The sequence below is a fragment of the Onychostruthus taczanowskii genome, unplaced genomic scaffold, assembly GCF_017590055.1.
Source record: "Onychostruthus taczanowskii isolate IOZ18803 unplaced genomic scaffold, ASM1759005v1 scaffold38, whole genome shotgun sequence".
Lineage (NCBI taxonomy): Eukaryota > Metazoa > Chordata > Aves > Passeriformes > Passeridae > Onychostruthus > Onychostruthus taczanowskii.
This window is the reverse complement of record NW_024501237.1, coordinates 6,488,404-6,497,027: the sequence shown is the minus strand read 5'-3', so window position 1 is coordinate 6,497,027 and position 8,624 is coordinate 6,488,404.

Sequence of the window (8,624 nt, the reverse complement as noted above, 5' to 3'; positions counted from 1 at the left end):
GAAGTCATATCAGGGAGACTCAATCAATGAATCTATAATTAACTGGGAAAACTGAGCTAAATTTTTAGCTCTGTTCATTTCTGAGTAGTCTTTTCCTTTTAGCAAAGAGAAATTAAATTTAATGCTGAAAAAAATTACTGTCCTATAAATCAAAACTCAAAAATCTGATAGAGCCTAGTCTCCTAGAAAAAGAACTCCTGTTTCCCATTATGCACTTACACAAGCATATATAGGGAAGTGTTTTCAGGTTTAGCATAGCAGACCTTCAAGAAGGAGATTGTTTCTGTTAAAAGGGTTAGGGTGGTAAGACAAGTGAGACACAGCAAAGGCATTTTGCTTAAGGTGAACAGAGTTCAGCTGTGGTCTGATTTGTTATTGCTCTTAAGATGAACTGGTCATACAAGCTTTGGGCTGATGAAAGCGTTTGTCATAATTTATGGATATTAGCTGTGAGCTTGAGCTTTCCTGGATTGCACTCACAATAGGAAGTTTTGTAAGGACAGCTCTTATAAAAACATGCCTGCCTGTTTTATATGCCTGCACACCTAAAATACAGTTTAGGTAACACATTTAAAAATCTACTCTGTATAAATATTGGGATACATATTTTGAATGTTTCTTATAAGGTATAGATTATGATGTATTTCTCTGTAGATGGAACAAGAATTGTTCCATTTGAAGGTTTAAATACATGATTCCTAACAGAACTCTCACAGACAGTTTATGGGCCCTCTGCTTTCTTCCTGCTTTTTGAATTGATCATCAGTAACTGAACTGCAGTGGTTTTTTGGATGCTGTATTAGGTGCATGTCTTTACAGCAACAGAATTGTGACTTTGCCAAAAGTGCCCCAAAGTGCCTGTAGTTTGCTTCTTGCTTAGGGCAAAACAATTTTAGGGCAGAAGACCTCCTGCTAAGTTAAAGGGCAATGACAAGGTAATGACAAAGTAATCCAATGATGCTGTAATGAAATGTCTGATAAATGAAAGGGAGTTCTGTGACTTAATTACAAATAGTCTCCACTGAACTAATTTTTAACAAAATCTGCCTTATTTTGGGGAGAATTTGTCAAGGAAATTTGTAGATTTAGCTGAGTGAGTGGCATGGGCCATCATGCAGTCATTTCTTAGTTGAGAATCTGTAGGTGAATAAGCTGAGGTTTCTTGAACCTGCAGCAGCTTGTACATCTTGACTAAGCAGAAAGTCCTGTGTGTTCTTTGACTCTTGGTGGTATATCCCCAGACTTATCACTTCGCTCTGAAAATGTATTCAGAGAAGCCGTGTGTTCAGTGGTGATAACTAATGGGTGGTTCTGGACTGTGTCCCAGATTTGTTACAGACACGAGATCCACATTCTTGGGGTGGCTTAGTTTTTACTTTGGAGAAGTATTTTTATAGGACAGCAGACAACTAATAGCAGAGGGCCAGTGTGTAGAAGGTGTGACTTGACTCACTGCCAGTTAGGCCCCTCTACTGCCTTTGGAAAGCATTTTGTACATTTTTTCCTTTTCCACTGACAGATGTGGGAAATCTTGCAGTTGTATTGGATTGAATGAGCAGCGATACCTCAAGAAAGCAATGGCTGAACTGGAAGTTTTAATTTCTGATGCTTGGTGCACAGAGCATTGATTCTTATTTTAGGATGTAAGTGCATATATTTGTTAAGAGAATTTGAGTTTAGAGAAGGGTTGGCTCCTTTCAACCTCTGATAAAACTCTACAGGGTTTGGACAGGTAGGTGGTTTTAAAGGTGGTGATGGAATCCAAATGTTAATAATTTTTCTGTTGCTGAAATCTGTTATTTCTACCTTGAGCACAGTGGGTATAGCCAAGGGTTCCCTTTGTATCCTGTTAATCTGCTCTGCCTCTTAATACATTAAGTGTATGCAGGCTGTCATTATGGACAGCTCCTAATTGACATGAAGGACGCTAATGAAGAAAAACTCAACTGAGAGTCTTTGGAAACTTGTTTTAAAAATCTCAGTGTGATTCTGGAAGTTCCTGGCCCAGTCTTGAAATTTAAGGTACTTAAAAATGTCCTTGTCCCCTCTATTACTGAACAGATTGATAAAAAGGTTTCTAGTTAAGATTTAGGTCTTCCCCCAGTATTTATCTGGTCTAATTCATTGAAGACTTCACATGTCAGATTGGCAAATGTGATGTATTCCTGCTCTTCCTTATTTTAACTAGTGCTTCTCAAGAATTTGGCAGTCCTGATACTACAAATTCTTGCTTGAGGAATGGAAATTATTTGAGACAGTACTGAGATATTTAAGGAGAGGGCAAAAGAAAACCCTAAAGATACACAACTGAGGTGAAAGCTGGCTTTGGCTTTGAAACCTTCTCCAAGGTATCAGTACTAATGCCCTGGAAGGAGGTTCCTAGTTCTGATTTTTTTTTGTGGATGGTGGACATAAAGTAGCTGTTAGATAAAAGTATTTATCAGTACTAGCACTAAGGAAGCCTGATTTTATATATAATTGTGCCTCAACTTAGACTGCAAGCTCTGATTGTAGCTGTGGTACAATACAGTGTTATTACAGAATGATTTGGGTTGGAAGGGACTTTAAAGGGCTATCCTGTCCAACGCCCCTGCAGTGAGCAGGGACATTTTCAACTAGACCACTGCTCAGAGCCCTGTCCAACCTGACCTCAAACATTTCCAGGGATAGGGCCTCTACCACCTCTCTGGGAAACCTGTGTTAGCATTTTGATAGCTTCATTGTAGAAAAATTAATCCTTGTCTCTAGTCTAATTCTACCTTTTAGTTTAAAACATTACCCCTTGTCCTATACCCTACTAAAAAGTCTGTCCCCATCTTTGATGTATACCTCCTATAAATACTGAATGGCCACCACAAAGTCTCCCTGGGCCCACTTCTCAAGCTTGTTCAGGTATCCTGTCCTCCAGGTGTGTCAACAGCACCACTCAGCTTGGTGTCATCTGCAAATATGCTGAGGGGGCACTGGATCCCAGTATGTCATGGATGAAGTTAATACTGGTCCCAGTGCATCCCCCTGAGGGACACCACTCGAGCATGATGTAGGCCAGTATGTGCTGCAGAACAGATCTTGACTCAGCCCTGTGTGAGGATATGCAGTTGGACTGAGATCTACTGAAAGTCATGGGGATGTTTAATATTTATTTTTGTGATAAGCTGGCTGCTCAAGCCTAGCAGTGAAAGTGAATTCTTTGATTTTGTCACAGATGTGGTTTTGGGTGCTGCTGTGCCACAAAGAATGTGGCCATGCAATTACCAAGCCTGATTTGTTCTCATTAAAAAAGGGTTTTTTTGTTTCTCTGAAATTAACATAATAAAACCAGCAGAACTGTGACCTCAAGAGTCAATATGCAGACTCCAATGATTGTTCATTGTCTCCATATTTTTATTAAATTTTTCTAAGGCTTTTTTGTGCTGCATAAAATCCATAGAAATGAAATACAAGCACAGTCAGTAAATAGTAATGAAAAGGTAAATGCATTTTGCAAAGAAGCCAGTACATATCAGACATCATCTGGAATAATGATGATTTTTCTTTTTTTTTGCACAGATCATGAAGCTATTACAGTCTTTTAAAATAAATATCTGGCTTTTAGGCTCCGTAATTGTTTGTGTGACGTTACACTTTGGCTAATAAGAAAAATTGTGTTGTTTTAAAATACAAGACAGATGCAAGATGTGCCAATTGTATGGATAAAACTGATATTTCTGTTAAATATCATGGAATGGGAACGTGCTTGGCTCAGTTTTCCTAATTGTGACCACCTTTGGGGCAGGGAGGTATGAATTTGTATCTGAGCTTCCGCACAGCTGCCCTGCAGCTTGGTGAGGAGGCATGGTGAGGGAAATGTCCCTGCCAGCTTCCCACCTCTCTTAGAACCAGGCATGGTACAAGGCTGGAAGCTCAGATGTGGCCAGGTGGCAGTTTGTGCCTCTCTGTGGTGGGAAGGGCCTGTCACTGAAATCCAGAGTTTCCAGTATTCCAGGAGCAGTGACTCTGTTGTGTCCTTGTGCTATGGTAGTGTGCAGTTCACAGGCTGGACTGCATCCAGTTTTCTCTTGCACACCAGATGATGTTCTGTGCACATGGCATGCCTTGGAGACGTAATTTGTAGGGGTTTTAATTTTAAAGAGAGTCTGAGAGCTGTATAGCCTTCAATTTCTGTGAATTGCTCTGTCACATGATGTCTTGACACCACTCAACTAGTGTAACTTGATTGATTTGACTGTGATTGGAGTCATGTCATTTCTTAAGGAATCACAGAATGGTCTGTGTTGGAAGGGACTTTAAGACAACCCCCCTTGCCATGGGCCGGGACACCTCTTGCCAGTTTTTTTTGAGTTCTTCTGAGCCTTTTGATGTTTACATTCTTGTAACAAACTTTCTCACAGACTTTATGTAAATAATTAATTGTTTTACATTCTTTTATGGAGGAAGAAAAATTTAATAGGCTGTTGGTTTGTCCAATGTCATTGGAGAGGTGGCACTGTCACCCTCTAATCCACAGTCACTTTTAAAAACTATAAATGTTAGAATCAGAAATGAAACACTCTTTTTTGACTTGGAAAATCCAGTGTCCGTATCTTTCTGTTTCGTGTCCTAGAGTAACAGACACCTTCCACTAGACACTGGAACACTGTTCCTGGAACACTTCCAGGAATGGGGCATCCATCCAGGATGAGGAATGGATCTCAAGAGTGACGTTTTTAGCTATATCTTAAATACATGTCCTGTCTCAGTATTTTGAACTTTTGATTCCAAAGTTGTCTCATGTAAAAGCAACTTTGCACAGAAGTCCAAAGGAAATTTGCTTTGGAACCTTGAGGCCATCACGTTATCCAGACACATCACAGGAAAGAAATTTCCTTGCAAAGCAGCACCATCTATCAGCTGATGACTGCATGACGGTTTATTGGCTTTTGTGGTTTTTTGTTTGTTTGTTTGGGATTTTTTTTTGTTTGTTTTTGGAAGGTTTTGTTGTTGTTGGTTTGGGGAATGAAGAGAGCTTTGGGAGACCTGGCACTCAGCTGGGATGGGAGCAGGGACCTTGTGCCTTTTACAGTTAAGTCTTTCTTTATGCTCTTAGAGTTTTCAAGTAAAGAGCATTCCCTGCAGGGCACTGCCACTCTCAGTGTGGGGCCCTGTGTCAGTGTCAGGCTAGGCAGGCCAAAACTTTCTGCATCTGAAGTGACTTGGCATAAAACAGAGCTTTATTGGGCAGCAGCAGGTTTTTGTGTGTGTTTTGCTTATCAGGACTTTCCACTTTTCTGTATTTTGTGTCACGCGTTTGTTGTAATCTAATTTTTATTTTGTTTTTTTAACCTTATCTGGGTGTGCAATTCCATGCCTGGTGTTTAGGAAAGGCACAAGTTTTGTTGCTAAAGGGTGATGTTTGTATTTACTTTCAGCTTTGATTGTCTTCTATTACTTGTTTGTGAGCTCTGTCTTCCTACCTCCATTCCCACACAGTAGCAAGTCACTGTCTCCTGCAATTAGTTACAAAGAAGAACGATGAGATTGGCCCTGTGTTCTCCTCACTTCATCTTGGGATAATGGACTAGTCCAGATGCTTGCTAGAATTGCATAAAGTGAGCGTGATGGAGTGTAAGCCCAGGTGGGGACAGCTCTAGCACAAAACAACCCTGGCATGGCATACTCTAATTTCCTTCCTCATGCTTCATCTTGTGCAGCGGTTCCACTTAATTATTGCACTGTGGAAGTCAGCTACCCAGGCAGGGATTAATCCTTTCCAACAATCACAATCAAACTTCTACTTGTGTTCTCAACTCCTAATGCTGGGTTCGTGCTCAGGGAAAGGGATGGGAATTCAGAAGCATGAACTCTTGAGAGCAGCAGCAATTTCCTCCTTGTCTCATTCGATAATAATGGTGGCACTCCTTTTTGGGGAGGGAGAGGAACAATGTTGTTTAGGAGGTTGTCAATTCCCAAGTTAGCCATATGAAGAAACCAGTGATCAGCTGGAGTCCCAAACACACCTGTTTAGCTGGGCTGGCCTATGGTGAAAGCTAAACATGTCTGAGGTTTTAGGGAGGAGTTGGGGAGGTAAGGAGAGTATTTAGGCTTTTAGGGTTGTGAAGTGCCTGGTAGGTATTAATTAAATGCTGTTTGGAATGCCTAAAAAGCTTGTATCTTTAATCTTCAGGTTCCAAAGTATCTTTGGAAATTGTCCCTGATATCTTGAGAAAGGTGATGCCCAAATATAAATCTTTAGCCCTAAGTAGTTCAGAAGTAACATGGGCCTGGTCTAGCTCTGTGTAACTAGAGATATCGCAGGAATTAAGAATACACAACTGGGAAGGGGTGAAGTTACGGCATTAGAAATAACTTGCTGTTCAGAAAATATAGTGCTGAAGCCAAAACTGCATCTTTAGTTGGTACTCACCTCAGTATCTTTTGGAGCTGTGCAGGGTGGCCTTATGAGCGTCTCTTCATGCACCAAAGGGGAAAAATCTTTGCTCATATTCAAGCTTGATATGTTGTTTTTGGACTTTTGAATGCATACTGGTCAGGATTCGGCTGTGGTCCCACTTCTGTCAGTACAGGGTTTTTTAATGTGTTTCCAAGGAGCTCAGAATAAACCTCGAGGACAGCAGGAATGTTTGTGTTGCATCCCCATTCCTCCCTTGAAATCACTTGCACTCATTTAGCTCCTCAAGAAAACTCCTGGGCAGTTGATCAGCAAGGCTATCTCAGGACTTCCATTTCCTGTAGGCATGCTGATTTCTGATCCTGAAGTTATTTGAGTGGGATATTTGCTGCTGTATTTGCAGATATTTCTGAAGCACATTGAGAGGCTGCAGTGGTTTGCCAAAAGGGCAAGACTGAGAATTAACTTCTACCCAGGGTGGCATCGCTGTCATGTTACTAATAGTGTAGGAGATTAAGATTAGGTGCATGTGTCTGCTCTCTTGGAAATACCAGCCTTAGCTGATCACTGCTGTAAATGCTATGCTCAATATCCAAAACTGAGGCACTTTGTGACTTCCGTTAAATTGCTGTTATCATTCAGACCTTGTTTCTCTAATGGGCTGTCCATGAGGTGTGGATGTTACAGTCCTCACTGATTGCTGCACCAGGAACTGGTAACTACAGGGATGTTGCTATCCATCTCCTGGTGGAAACACACAACAGCTTCTTACACAGAGTTTGCATTTGGTCTGGCTAAGTCACAGTAAACTTGTATTATAGAAATCCAGTTCCAGAAACCAGCCAAGTCCAGGCTTATTTTCAAAAGATAAAAATTATTTACTTGAGCCTGTTCTGTCCAGCTTTACAAGATTGAAGTGACTTAACAGTTCAGGACCTTCTGGATTAATCTTTGCTTGAAGTAGCTTTATTTGCCCTGCCATATCACCAACTGAAATGAAATTGTAAAAAGATAGAATCTGTAAATGGGGCCACTAATGAGGCTTGCATGGTGTTGCATTTTAGCCCCTGCTTTATAGGGTTTTCTTCCTCACAGCTAAGTATATTGCTTCTGCCAATATTTCCAGCTTGTTGCTATCCTTGGGATTTTTCCATCAGTAAGGCAGACTTCCTCTTCTTGTCTGCCATTTTGTTCTGACTGTGGATCATCTTTTCCTGTAGACTTAAAGAAGAAATAGATCATTAACAGATAAAGGTTGTGGTCCTTTAGGAAGATGGACTCTGAGGCAATTGCTGTTTGAATTGGTTGTGGCCCAGAGAAAAAGTGGAAGAAATACATCCCAGGATGCAACGGTAGAAGTGCTGTCTTGAGCATGCCTTGATAACCCTGAAGGTTTTTTTCATGGCCATGTGATGGAAATTCTAGCAGACCTCTTTACAATTTACAGAATTCCCTTATTGTAGTGTTTCTCACAGCCCTCCAATAGTGTGCATGCTCCTGAAGTAAAAGTGGATATTTCACACTATTCTCTTAGCAGAAATAATATGTACAATCAACTCTTAAGGATACTGTTTCAGGGAGGCTTTTATGCTATTGAACATCTTGTTACTTTTAACAAGGGTTTGCTCATGGTTTTCAAAACTGTTTGAAGAGGGTGCTTTTTGTTGCATGTAGCTGCTTATGAAGTAATGAACAATTTTGTTTCCCCACTTTTTTGCTTTAAAGGTTTCATTTCTAATGCTTTCTGTTCCTGAAGTTGTACAGTATTTAAGTAGGAAGATTATTTTTTAAATGGCAAAAATGCTAATGTTTGGATTTAGCTTAGAAATCAGTGTTAACTAATATGCAAGAGAGAGTGAGGATCAACAGTGTTTGGAGCACTTGAACTCCCAGGTTTGTCTTCTCGCATCTCTTGGGAACAGTGTGTCAAGATTTAAAAATAGGAATGGTTTGTCTTCCATGCTTTATGTGTAGCATAATCATGTTCGTTTTCAAGGTGCTTCAAAAAAATCCCTTGGCTATAATACGACCAGGCTATAATATGATCAACGTAAAAACAACAATATGAGAAGAAAACAAACAAACACAAAGCTCCCAACCACACACAGCCCAAAAGCCTGGAATATGCTGGACATCAAGGTTTCTGCACCAGAAAAAACCAGAGTCACCCTGTTCTTGCAGAAGTTGCGCATTTAATTTTAAATCCTTCTGTAGTTGCTGCTCTGTAGTTTATCCT